This window comes from Melanerpes formicivorus, unplaced genomic scaffold, assembly GCF_026170545.1.
Source record: "Melanerpes formicivorus ecotype bairdi unplaced genomic scaffold, bMelFor1.0.p_v2 SCAF_53, whole genome shotgun sequence".
Taxonomy (NCBI): Eukaryota; Metazoa; Chordata; class Aves; order Piciformes; family Picidae; genus Melanerpes; species Melanerpes formicivorus.
Window position 1 is genome coordinate 3,481,026 of NW_027142405.1, and position 14,328 is coordinate 3,495,353.

General features: G+C 44.7%; 1 long non-coding RNA gene across 1 annotated transcript; it reads right to left on the reverse strand.

Annotated features, from left to right (window-relative positions):
• Positions 1-7,662: 7,662 nt before the first annotated feature.
• On the reverse strand, positions 7,663-13,135 carry LOC137452401 (uncharacterized). Its single transcript, XR_010990070.1, has 3 exons — positions 13,028-13,135; positions 10,832-10,952; positions 7,663-8,888 (listed from the first exon to the last, which is right to left on the reverse strand). It is a non-coding gene; the product is annotated as an uncharacterized lncRNA (long non-coding RNA).
• Between the last annotated feature and the right edge of the window lie 1,193 nt (positions 13,136-14,328).

Consider the following 14,328-nt stretch of genomic DNA (forward strand, 5'->3'; position numbering starts at 1 on the left):
GGAATCTGCTATTGTTTGGAATCTTCTGCCCAGAAGACAGGAGAGATTTGATGTGGTTTCTCTCACTTCTGATGAAATAGCACATTGATCCAGGAAGGGGAAGAGCTTGGGTTTTGTCTTCTGTGGGCCAGAACCATAGACCCATGGACACTTTTCCTAGCACACAATCTTTCAAAGGAGGTTTGTAATTTGCCCAGAGGAGAAGGGACAGCAGAGGGAAATTGAACAGGTTAGCTACAACACAGGAGGTTCCAACTCAACACAAGAAGATACTTCTTTCCAGTGAGGGTGATGGAGCACTGGAACAGGCTGCCCAGAGAGGTTGTGGAGTCTCCTTCTCTGGAGGCTTTCAAAACCTGTCTGAATACATTCCTGTGCAGCCTGCCCTCGGTGATCCTGCTTTGGCAGGGTGTTTGGTCTCTTCCAAACCCTAACATTCTGTGATTCTGTGATTCTGTGAAACTGGACCTTGCTCTCATCTCTTTCAAAGTTGGTGTGTGCTTAGGAGATTTGGTCGTTCTTGAGTGCAGAGTGGTAATGCTAATTGGAGTGGTGTGTGGTGTTTGCTGAGAGCAGTCATGAGTGATATATCACTTCACATATACTGGGCTACATGAACAGAAATGGAAGATTTGATAGTAAGTCCAGATTTGCCTTAGCTGAAATATTTACATGTTTAACAGTGTGATAAAAGCTGGATAATAACAGCTCTGAAAGTATTTCTTCCCCTCCTACCACTACCATAAAGTGAAGGCAGACTTTTTTCCCAGTTAACCAGTTAGCAGTCTGAGAAGTAGGCCAGGTCAGTGGCAAAGGAGGGGTTGCCCAAACCACAGGCTAGGATGGAGACCATTTTTACACTGTTTTCCCTCTGCCTTTGGGTAAGATAGATGTGTGCACTGTTTGGAACAATTTCAAACAGAAGATTGTAAACTGACAAGGGTGCCAGAAAACAATAGGAAAGGCTAAACCAGGATTAGAATCATAGAATCATTCAGATTGGAAATGACCCCAGGGAACATCAAGCCCAACCATTAAGCCAACTCCACAAAGTTCATCCCTAAACCATATCCCCAAGCACCACATCTATATGACCTTTAAACACATCCAGGGCTGGTGACTCAGCTATCTCCCTGGGCAGCACATTCCAACATCTGACTTCTCTTTCTGTGACAAAAAACTTCCTAATGTCCAGTCTAGACCTACCCTGTTGCAGTTAGAGGCCATTCCCTCTTGTTCCATCACTAATTACCAGTGAGAAGAGACCAGCACCAGCCTCTCCACAACATCCTTTCAGGTAATTGTAGAGAGTGATGAGGTCCATTAAAACAACCAACCAACCCCCCCACCACAACAGCAAATACCAAACCAAGACAGAGCACTGCGTAATGCCTTTTGCTGTTCTTAGGTATTGCAGATCTATTGGCTTTAAATGGAAAGCTGTCACATAAATCTGAAGCTGCTTTGCAAGTTGCTGGAGTATTATTCTAATACAACATCTACCACCATCCTTTTCATAATCCAAAGACATCCATTGAAGCCAGAGACTGAGAGGAATAGCTTGGAGGTTATATTGCTAGGCACTCTTTTAGGGGGAAAGTGCTGCTTTGTTCTTTTTCTCTTCCAGAGATACAAAAGCTGGAATTTGGACAAGGAAGTGTTTGACAATTTCTGAGTATTAGAAAAAGTGCTTGTAGATGTGATTTGTGTTTGCTGTCTCACCTTTGACTATGGCATATCTGGGTTTAGGGTACAGTGGGTGTTTCTTGACTTGCTAGCAATTTATGAGCATTACAAGCAAATAATGTTAAACCCAATACTGCACTGATATTTTTGTCTCTAAAACTTTGCTCTGCCAAGTCCAGGCTACACATTTGGGGTGATAAATACGGGGGGTTTATGTGAAGAAAAAGGGGAGGGGAGGGGAGGGGAGGGGAGGGGAGGGGAGGGGAGGGGAGGGGAGGGGAGGGGAGGGGAGGGGGGAGGGGAGGGGAGGGGAGGGGAGGGGGGAGGGGAGAGGGGGAGGGGAGGGGAGGGGAGGGGAGGGGAGGGGAGGGGAGGGGAGGGGAGGGGAGGGGAGAGGGGAGGGGAGGGGAGGGGAGGGGAGGGGAGGGGAGAGGGGGAGGGGAGGGGAGGGGAGGGGGAGGGGAGGGGAGGGGAGGGGAGGGAGGGGAGAGGGAGAGGAGAGGAGAGGAGAGGAGAGGAGAGGAGAGGAGAGGAGAGGAGAGGAGAGGAGAGGAGAGGAGAGGAGAGGAGAGGAGAGGAGAGGAGAGGAGAGGAGAGGAGAGGAGAGGAGAGGAGAGAGAGGAGAGGAGAGGAGAGGAGAGGAGAGGAGAGGAGAGGAGAGGAGAGGAGAGGAGAGGAGAGGAGAGGAGAGGAGAGGAGAGGAGAGGAGAGGAGAGGAGAGGAGAGGAGAGGAGAGGAGAGGAGAGGAGAGGAGAGGAGAGGAGAGGAGAGGAGAGGAGAGGAGAGGAGAGGAGAGGAGAGGAGAGGAGAGGAGAGGAGAGGAGAGGAGAGGAGAGGAGAGGAGAGGAGAGGAGAGGAGAGGAGAGGAGAGGAGAGGAGAGGAGAGGAGAGAGAGGAGAGAGAGGAGAGGAGAGGAGAGGAGAGGAGAGAGGAGAGGAGAGGAGAGGAGAGGAGAGGAGAGGAGAGGAGAGGAGAGGAGAGGAGAGGAGAGGAGAGGAGAGGAGAGGAGAGGAGAGGTTCGGAGAGGAGAGGTTCGGAGAGGAGAGGAGAGGAGAGGAGAGGAGAGGAGAGGAGAGGAGAGGAGAGGAGAGGAGAGGAAGACAACACAGATGCATTAAGGACAGTAAAAATGTTCACTGAGGACACAGCATGGACAGTGCAGTCAAAAGAAGTCTTGTGTGGCAAGCAAGTCCTCATCTGAGATACTTTGGAAGCCAGGATAAGCACGAGTAATTTTCCTGCCAATTTCATAAACAGCTTTCAGTTGAGCTGGGTTGCTGAGCCCCATAGCCCAGGTTCTCATTCATCACCTGGGCTATCTGGCTGCAAAGGTTAAGCAACAGACTGCTTTGTGTCTCTGTCTTTTCACCTACAAAACTTGCACATTACCTACCCACCTGACAGTGACATTAGGAGGCTAATTTAATCACAGCTACATAGCTCTTCTGAGAGAGCTGGAGAAAAGGTGCTATAGTAGCCATCATGCTCTTCATTATCATTAGAGGTGGCATTTGAGTGCCAGCTGAGTAAAACGGGAGTTGGATCCAGGCATCAGCTGTGGCTATCTGTCATAATGACCCAGATGATGAGAGTGGCTGCATGGGGAACAATTGTGATGACCTGCAAAACAGCTCCATTGAAAATGCAAAGTCTTGTGCAGCCAAAATTTAATTCAGTGCCTAGAGAAACCACAATCTTCTCACATCTTATTATGAAGAGGAAATTAATTAATGCTTTTCCTTCAGAAGTACTTTTGCTAAAATAAACCAAGAGAACAAAAGAGGCTGATAAAGTTTCTTGGAGGATTTTGTTAGGAGAATGGAAGGCAGCAGCAGTACCGTGGATGCTCCCTGCCACCCAGGAAGGATGTTGTGATCTTGTTGTCTGCTTCAGTCTCTTTGCCCTTCTCCCACTCCTCTTGCTGGCTGGACAGCAACATGCAGCAGCCCCATGTGTCTGGCGTGAAATCTTTCAGGTCACCCTGTGAAAGTGGGTGGCCATGCTTCCCATCCACTGAAAGCTCATTTATCCCACCCACTGTCTCCCCACCCCACACCTTCTGAAAAAATCTCATCAAGAGCAGGCAAAAGACAGGCTGGAGTGTGCTTCAAGAAACAAGGCAGCAAGGGGACCCATGCCTGGGAAAGAGCCAGATTGGAGCACCTCCCCACTCCCCACCAATCTCTTCCATGGGATATAACAGACAGGAGCTGTGTGAATAAATATTTATACTAAGCATAGTCAGGAATGAGAATTCATGATCTGAAATTACACAAATATTTGGAAATCTAGACACTGTAACTCAAGTGGCACTTAATCTCCAAGTGCAACCCAAAATACATAACTCCTCAGTTTACTAGCAGTGTCAGCTCCCCAAGTGTGGAGCTGAATAATTTAGGATGGAGGAGAAACAGAGAGTGGCTGAGCATGGACTTTCCTGGGGGGGGGGACAAAAAGCTCCCTTCCAGCTTCACTGGTGACTTTTTCTGGCCAGGCAGGTGAGGGAGGCTTCAGGTCACCTTCAGGACAACCCCCCATAAACGCAGAGGAAAACCAGAACCACACATGCAAAACCAACAATCCTGCAGCCTCCTGCCTGCAGACACAGGGTGAGGAACAGGGGGTGTGCAGGGGTGTGCAGTGCTGGAGCCTTCCCGTGGCAGGGGAGGCTGCCCAACACCTGCCACCAGTGAGGCTCCAATCTGAGAACTACAGCTGTAGCATAAAGGAGGATTATCACCCATCCAAACCAAATTCAATTATCATATCTATGCTGCTTCTCTATTTCTGTAACTGGAAGGCTATTATTAGGCTCCCTCACTCCCTCCCTCTCTCTCCCTGTTTTCAATACATCTCCAAGTAATGCTGCTGTAAAACATTCAAAAAAGTAAACATTAGCTTTAGGCCATTTGATTATCAGTTTCCTGGTACACTTTGTTCTGCCCTGTTTTACTCCATATTCCTTTAATAATAATAATAAAAATTTTAGAAAGGAAAAAGACATGAGCTGAGATGGGTTTAATGAATCCACACTATAGTGATTCCCCTCTGCCTCCACTGCTGGCCCTAACTTGCTCTCACAATGGTGAAAAACACCAGTTTACATTTGGATGGAAAAGAAGTGAGGAAATAGGTTTTCCCTGGAAAACCTATTCCCTCCTGTCCTAATCCTAAAATATTTCTTACCAGGCTTCCCATCTGCACCCTTGTTAAGGACTTCTCCATTTTCCATGCTAGAAATGGGAGATGTTGAGGTGCTGAAAGTACATCTGAATGTGAGAGAGTAATGCAGCCCATGAAATGGGGAAAGCAGTCCCCAGCAACTGCACTTGCTGGAGTCAACATCTCAGAAACATTGGTGCCCATGTTCTTTCTGATGACTCTTGTTTACTCCACAAAGCACAATGTTTTTTCCTTAGAGGTCTCAAGACATCATGCATGTTTGCTCCCTGCAGGATTCTGAGCCCTCTGCCCCAAGGGCTGACCCTTTGCTGTGATGGGAAGCTTCTACACTTTTTGTGGGATGCTGTTATGCTTTTTCCTTGCATCAAACAAACACTCCTGAGCAGGTATTCCCCTCAAAAGCTTTAGCCTGTGAGTGCTTTTTTCCCCATGTATGCTTGAGATGTAGGAACACTGGAATCAAAGTGTTAATAAGAGCTGTGTTAATACTTTGGGACAAACAATGCATCTTCTGGTGGGTTTTATTGTGCCCACTTAGGAATAAAACCCAATAAAAAGCCCAGATCTTTACTCAGTTCTCATGGAACTACCATAAATGTACATAACAAATCATAATATTGTACCCTAACCTTTTGGTTGTTTGGTGGGTTTAGCATCATGACTTTCACTTCAAAAGCTGCTCATTGACTTAAACCCTTTTATCTCTATCTTTCACAAAAATTATAACGCATTTGGAGCAAAATATAGAGATTGAAGAGGTAGGATCTCACTTTCATAGTTTTAGGAACTAACTAAGAGCAAAGAGCTGGGCTCTGGCCTCTGTACTACAACTTCAGCTCCCTGTCAACATTGTCCATACAAGACACATCACAGTGTAAACTTTATTAGAATAAACTTTATTAGAATAAACCAAACCAGGTTGGAAGAGACCTTCAAGATCATTGTGTCCAACCCATCAACCAATCCAACCCACCCAAACAGCTAACCCATGGCACCAAGCACCCTGTCAAGTCTCCTTCTGAACACCTCCAATGACGGCGACTCCACCACCTCCCCGGGCAACCCATTCCATAGCGCAATCACTCTTTCTGTATAGAACTTCTTCCTAACATCCAACCTGAACCTCCCCTGGCGCAGCCTGAGACTGTGTCCTCTTGTTCTGGTACTGGCTGCCTGGGAGAAGGGACCATCATCCGCCTGCTTACAACCTCCCTTCAGGTAGTTGTAGAGAGTGATAAGGTCACCCCTGAGTCTCCTCTTCTCCAGGCTAAGCAACCCCAGCTCCCTCAGCCTCTCCTCATAGGGCTTGTGTTCCAAACCCCTCACCAACTTTGTTGCTCTTCTCTGGACTCGTTCCAGCAAGTCAACATCCTTCCTAAACTGAGGGGCCCAGAACTGGGCACAGTACTCGAGGTGTGGCCTAACCAGTGCAGTATACGGGGGCAGAATGACCTCCCTGCTCCTGCAGGGACAACAAGAGGACACAGTCTCAAGCTGCGCCAGGGGAGGTTTAGGCTCGAGGTGAGGAGGAAGTTCTTCACCGAGCGAGTCGTTCGTCATTGGAACGGGTTGCCCAGGGAGGTGGTTGAGTCATCGACCCTGGAGGCGTTCAAGGGGAGGTTGGATGTGGCACTTGGTGCCATGGTCTAGTCATGGGGTCTGTGTTGATAGGTTGGACTCGATGATCCTTGAGGTCCTTTCCAACCTAAGTGATACTGTGTGATACTGTGTGTGCAGGGACACAGAGGCTGGATCAGGACCACAGCTGAGGTCTGGAGTATTAGTCTACGTACAGACACATCGTTCCTCTGCTTCTTACTTGTACATGATCAAGAGAATTGGTTTCATTGATTTTGCTTGGATAAATCAGCCCACAGCCCTGCATACACAGATTGCTGTGTCTTGCAGTGCCTGGTACCAAATACTCCATATAAAGGCAGGTATGAGTTTTCTGCTAGCATCCTGCCACGCAAACACAGAAATCTGTTTGGGCCTTCACTGCAATGGGCAGATCCAAGCTGACTGTGGTGGCTGTGCATGGAAATTAGGAAGCTGAAGATTCAGTTATTCCCTGCTTCATTCTGCTCCGCTGCAAATATTGTACAAATATTGTAGCCAGCCTTTTTTAAAATTAATTTTAAAAGCTTTTGGATAAGGTTCTTATTTACATCATTCTGATCATGTAAAGGAACAGAAACAAGCCAAGTTTTTTAATTAACAACTGGTGTAGCGGAGAATTCAGCACTATATGCAGAAATACTTCCTCTCCATTTTATTTTGGCCGTGTGCAACCGTAGCACCACATAGTGCTAACGAGAGTGGCCCGACCTCAGCACCAGGGACCTCCTGGGATGTTAAATGGTTCTTGCCACCCTGTTCATGTCTGTAAGCTAGGATAAGACATGGGGTTTAGCCACATGTTTTCCATTAAATACTGTGTGAGTTTCTTCATTTCCTTTGTTTCATTCCCACTAATCAAAAATCTAGCCGTGATGCTGTGAAAAGGTAACCCTACAGGCTCTTTATTTGGGAGTCACCTTCCAAAGGTACACAAGAGGCTAGGGAGGGGTCTGCCTTGGGGAGACACTGGTACAAACCTTGGCCACAGCAGAAAATACCTGAGGAAGACAGAAAGGTGACAGGCTTTGGAGGAGAAATTGAATAACTGAGAAATAACCATTGTGTCCCAGGAGCTGGGGGGGGAGTGTCGACATCACCACAGGAGCTGGGGTGCATGTGCTGGTCCTGCTGCTTGCAGCACAGGTGAGCCACCCCGAGGTGGTCTGGCATGCTCAGGGCAAGGAAAAGCCTGCCCCCCAGATGTTGTGTTTGGGATGAATTCATGCTATTTTCCTTAAATCTCAAAGCTGTTTTAATTTCATGCAACAGGAGAGCAACCAGAGAGGTCTAACAGCTGGTGCAGTTTTTCACTTCAGCTGTTTAATGTGGCGGCTGTGGCTCAGTCTGCACCGGCAGAAATCAGGGTGAGGCCAGAATCAAACCATCCTTATAGGCAACATCTTCAGGTCACCCACGAGCATCCCTGCTGCAGGGAGGGCTCATTCCTACTCGGCTGCCTGGAAAACATACATATTCCTCATCACGCTGAAGCATGCTGGTTACCTGCTAATATAAAAAGAAATAGAAAAAAAATAAAAGGGGAGGGGGGTGGGGGTTGTTGAGGGGGAAGAAAAGGAGCTCAGCACTGTTGTTTTGTCATGGTGTTTATCGTCATCCAGTTCCCTCGCCGAGAGCAACGAGCGATCAGGAAATCGATAATTCTCGGTGGTATTTTCTCAGCAGCATTTCCCGCAGAATGTGAATGTCTCTTTTCTTGTAGGCAGATGGACAGAGCCTGCAGGATCACATTTACTGGAGAGAAACCAGCTTTGAAAAGTTTCAACAGCCGGCGTGGTATCTGGTCCATCTCTATCGAAATGAGTTCATTATCATTCGGTTTTTGCCAACTGCCAATCAGTTCTTAAATCACTCTTCAAGTTAGGATGTTGGGGGGGGAGAGGAGGGGGGGGGAAATCAAAAAAGTGTCTCTGCAGAAACAGTTTCAACGTTTACAGGAATATTTTAGAAGTATTGTTCCAACAGCTGACACTATATAATTAATGTATGAAATAAAACAAAGAGGCAACAGACCTTGTTAAAAGTGGTTTGTTTCATTATGTGGGTGTAGAACGCAAGCAGCAAAAGATCCCGAATTCCTTCACTTGCCCATTTACTGAACAAATTGTATTTCAGAAAAGATGAACATTTATCATTTGGAGAGATTGTTGCTCAATGTCCATCCATTTATTACCCTTTTTTTTTTTCTTCCCCCTTTCAATTTTTTTGTTTTTACCCCAAAGGGCTACAGTTTTTCTGCAGAGATTCTAATTTTGCACTCTGAAATTTCTCATCTTGCTAGCGCTGGTCCTCTTAAAAGAAGTGTTTGTCAACATCCAGTGAAGAGACCCACATTCAGACTGTCATACTGTTCTACCAGATTAAGGTATTTGCATATTTCCCTGCAAAATAAACCCATTGTCACAGAGGATTAATAGGAAATAAAGAAGGCAGGAAAACGCAGATTTTAGCATGCAAGCCCATGTCTTTCACCTATTGTATAATTGGTCTGCTTTTGCTGATTAGTGAGTATGCTGTTGTTGGAACACAAAGTTTTGTCACTTTTTTTTTCCCTTTTGATGGTAGCAAATACCCGTACAAAACACATGAATGTCACTTCTTACAGTCCATGAAACGACAGTGCAGCAAAATCACAGCTCTCTAAACTACCCTGAAGCCTCAGAAAGAGAGATGCCAGGTATGCAACGCTCTTCTGAAATGGTATAACCTGACCATTTGCCTGAGAGGAAGGAAGAAGAAGTGAACAAAATAAACCCCCCTAAACAATCAAAAAATATTTGTAACTAAGGGCCTTAAAGAGAGACTCAAACTCCAGCAAAAGCAGTGCTCCTGTGGATACATGGTCTCCGAGCCCACTATTCCAAACAGATAATGCTGAAGGCAGGGTGTGAAGTGAACACTTAAGGTGTGTTACTTGTTCATTGTTTCTTTTGCAAATGAGTGATGAAAAACCAGATCCATCCCCGCATGGTGTAGGGGGACCATAACTACTTCCTGGTAGACATTTGCCACTGCCCAGCATCATGGTGCTTCACACTTGACGCTGCTTCATTCACTATGGCAGATCTGTGCTTGAGGTTCTTGCTGCAGCCAGATCTCAGGGTGAGAGCCGAGAGGGGAGTAGGCTCTCCACTCTCCAAAGGGTGGTTGCCACTGTTTGGGTTTGTACACCACAGGAGGCCTTTTCTAACCCTGTTTTTCTGGGGATTTTGGGATGCTCCATGTCCCTTCCTACATACCCACAAGGTTCTAGCTCACATTTGCCAGCTGCTGCGGACCTCCACATGACACTTCTGATGCACACATGGGAGGTTATGTCAAAGCAACCACTGGTCATGAATATATGAATCTTCTTTGAGCATGCAGGGTCAATAACGTCACTAATTTTCAGAGTCTATGTGTGTACATTTACACAGAGAATCAGCATTTCACTGATAGGAGTCTAAATTCTCAGGTTTGCCCAGCCTGGCCCTCTGAGTCACAACAGGACACACAAGTTGGATTACATGAACCATGTGCCAGCATCAGAAAAAGCTGTGAAAATCCTTAAAGATAAATTGATTGTATGAGGAGCACTGATGTATGATTGAAGATGTTGGTTTTTTTATGGCTGAAATGACTCTCTGGGCTACTTTAGGTACTAGAAGTATTGCCAGCAGCTGAAAAATTTCATCCCATAAAAACTGAGTTTAGTTAAAATGTGAGGGTTTACTCCCAAGTTAGCACCTTTCATGCATTTTTCTTTCTCTTGGCTCCCTTCTCCTCCCACCTTAAATTTATTATTTTCACCAGAGACTCCCTTCTTCCATGGCCTCTGTGATACCTTTCTTCTTCTTCTGCACCTCTCTGTTTTAGTTCTTTTGTTCTCAAGAAAAACAAAAGGAGGCAAATGATTAAAAATAAGAGAAAGGTTATAAAAACCAGAAGGAAGGTGCTGCCCTTTTTTTATTGTTCTCCTTTTATTTTTCCACAGAAGGAAAAAAAAAACCCCATCCAAAATGTCTTTTCTTTTAAAATTCATAAGAGGAAAAAACCAAACCAAAGCAAAACAACAAACAGCCCATGGCTTTTCAATCAGCTCTAACATTTGCACTCATCAAGAACATTTGCAAATGCGCTTCAAAAGCGTGGTGCAGGTTAACATTGCGTCTCCACAGTATTAAGTGCTTCCAAAGTTGCAACACGAGTCACAGCCTCCCATGTGCATTTTGCAACAAGAGAAAATGGTTTTCCCCCCCTCTCTAGGTTTTTGTTTGGGTTTTTTTTCCCCCTTCAGATGTCACATCATTCTCCTTTGTTTGAGCCCAGCACTACCTGCACTCACCTCATGGCATGCTGCCTCCACGCCATCACCGGTGTCATCTTTATTTCCTCGTTTGTGCTAACAAGGAACATTTAGGAGCATCTCTGACTCGGGCGCTGCAGTAATGAAGCACCAACATTTGCTAGGAGAGAGATTCAGCAATGTTGAGGAGTGACTTAGCTGATCAGAGAAGTGGGGTTGGGGGGGGGGGAAACCTGTGTTCTTGAAATGTGGGAGGTGAATTATCTCAGTATTAAAGAGAGAAAGAAAAAAAAAAAGGCAGATAAACAGAGCCAAGTTTGATGAGTTTAAATCCACAGAAGAGCTTTTTAATATTTCCTGAGGTCTTAATCAAAGCAGCATCTTAACTGGTCCCAAAGGGAAATGAAAGATGAAAGGAGCTGACACTGATGCCCACCCTACCTTGCCTGGCTGCTATTATTATTTCCCCCCCCCCCCCCATCCTTTTTCGCTTGTTACTATAAATACCTCGACCGCCACGAATTAGTGGGATATTAATGCAAAGTCACAAACAAAAATCCACTGCAAAATGTATCCTACCTTTAAAATTTTAACGTCTGCTAAATTAAAATCAGGGAAATTGACATAGATCGGATGAAAGAAGATACAGCACCTCTAGCTTATGCCAACTAAAAATAAGAATTATTAATGAAGCTAGGCTTTCTTCTGCTGTGCACATTAATTATTTATGATAATAATACTCCGTACTGCCATATTAAAGAATTTTCTTCACCCAGCTTCCTAGAAAACTCCATCTTCTGAAACCCTCAACATGTTAAAAACCACAAAAGAATGAATTCCTTTCAGTGTATTTATTATACTGGAAGATGAATATAGTCTTGGGTTATTAAACTGGAATGAAAAACACATCTTATTAGAACTTACATGGTGATTTTTATTCTCACTAGTTTCATATAAACTTAATGATGCAGACTGCATTTTTATGCTCATCTATTTTAAAATGGTGCCTGGAGCAAAAAAAGCTTCCATTAATGCCAGTTTGGTATTTCAAATACAATTTGATGTAATTTACTTCAAATATATGTGAACAGAGAAGGATAATGTTGAGAGCATTTTCTGGATTCAGATCTGGGTTAGCTCATGGCAGTGATTTGTTAAAACACCAAGTTTTATGGAAGGGGGGGGGGGGGAAAAAGGAAAGCTAAACTGTTTTTCAAGAAATAGGGTAAAATTAATCTCTTTATACATAGGTGGGTTTTAAAAAATACATTATTTTTTTTTTTAAATAGGCAGTTTAAATAATTAGTCCTGAGAATAACATGATTGCTATCATTTATAAATCAGCAATAAATGAAACTAATGCAGTGCGAGTATTGGACCACATTTGTTTGGAGCTGTTGCATTTGCTGTGACCTGTCTACTACAGGCTGTGATTGATTGTTATTCTTTTTTTTTATATACATATATACATTTATTTATTTACAATACAAGTTTCATGAACACTTCCATCCCTTTCAGCCCTATTCCTGCGACACTTATCTTTTTTATTTCACGTTATTTGTCTTTTACTGATATTGGAGTTTGTTTTTCTTATTCCAAGAGTTATACTAGCCGAGGCACTTGTACCTGAATGCACACAGCAGCTCCTGCAGGGCTGGGTCTTGAGGTGTGACAGGGGCAGGGGGTCTCATACAAGGGAAAGAGTTTTTACAGCTGAAGAATTCATAGCCAAATTTACAATTTATGGTGTGGTTAAAAATGGGAGGGAGGGGGTGTGTGCATGCATGCAATAATCTACTATAAACTCACACATGTGTTACCTGGAATACTGCATCCCACACCTGGAATACTGCATCCAGTTTTGAGTTCCCCAGTTTAAGAAAGATAAAGGACTGCTAGAGAGACTCCAATGAAGAGCCATGAGGATGATTAGGGGACCTGAGCATCTCCCCTATGAAGAGAGACTGAGATCCCTGGGGCTGTTCAGTCTTGAGAAGACTGAGGGGAGATCTCATCAATGTGTGTAAGTATCTGAGGGGTGGGTGTCAAGTGGAGGGGGCCAAGCTCTTTCTGGTGGTGCACAGTAATAAGACAAGAAATGACAGATACAAGCTTGAACACAGAAGGTTTCACCTCAACATGAAGAGAAACTTCTTTGCAGTGAGGGTGATGGAGCACTGGAACAGGCTGCCCAGAGAGGTTGTGGAGTCTCCTTTGAAGACCTTCAAAACTCACCTGGATGCATTCCTGTATGGACTACCCTAAGTGATCCTGCTTTGGCAAGGGGGTTGGACCTGATGATCTCTCAAGGTCCCTTCCAACCTCTACTGTACTGTGATACTGTGATACCTGCATATACAAAGAATGACATGCTTGCATGTTGCTTTCTCAAGGAACAGCATTCTAAAACAGAAACCATTTGGAGTCTTCACTATGAAGGTGGTAAGGCACTGGAACAAGTTGCCCAGGAAAGCTGTAAACACTCCAACCCTGAAAGTGTTCAAAGCCAGGTTGGATAGAGCCTTGAGCAACCTGGTTCAGTAGGAAATGCCCATGCCCATGGAACTAGATGATCTTTAAGGTCCCTTCTAACCCAAATCATTCTATAATTCTACAAACTCCTGTGCCAAGGCTTTGTGCCTAATTCCCCTAGGGCATTTGTTAAAACTTATTTCTCCTTATGAATTTCCTGGGCCATTTTCATACTCTGTCCTCCTGAGGATAAATGCTCCCCCTGCCAGAGCTCACTTGTAGCCTGTCAGTATGTGGTCCTGGCTCTATCCTCTTTCCATGGCATGAAGTCCAAGATGCAAGAAAGCTTAGGCAGCACCAATAGCCCTGAATGGGGCTTCTGGAATGGCTGGTGAATGCCTCCATTGATGGATTGCCATTCTCTGCAGGATGGTGTCTCTGAACAAGGGGTAGAAGGAGGGCTCCAGAGGGCGGGATAAGACAGCTGATGAGCTCCCCTCTGCTTAGGAAACTGGGAAGGGCTTACCCTAGAGCTAGGGCTCACTTCCCAGGTAGATTAGAGCACTTTCTGGGTTATTTCCATCAACAAAATAATCATTGAGGACATTGGTAATGTAATTCAATGGAAAAATGTTCCGAATTCTTTCTCAGGTAAGGACTGGATGAGGAACTGTTTCTGGAGGAAACATGTCACAACATTTCACAAAGAAATGCTAGCTATATGTATGGGTTCATAAGCTTCAGTATACACCCAAATTGTTGTAAGTAAGATAAATGCCTAAGAAAATTAATGAGCATATTTTGTGTCTAGTAATGGACTATGTTTTACATGTCTATGACAACAAAGAGAACACTTCACATGACCTCATGAGTTATACCACTACAAAGATTAAAAATTAGCAGCATTTTAAAGCTCTGTGTTAGAATATTTGTGCTTGTTTGTTTTCAATGCATACATTAGATGATCTTTTAAACCAGCCAGTCCTGTGACCTGAAATGAATGCTTTTATTTGTGCAGTTCTTTACAGATGCCTTACTTATACAATGCAGAGGCACAGCCTGTG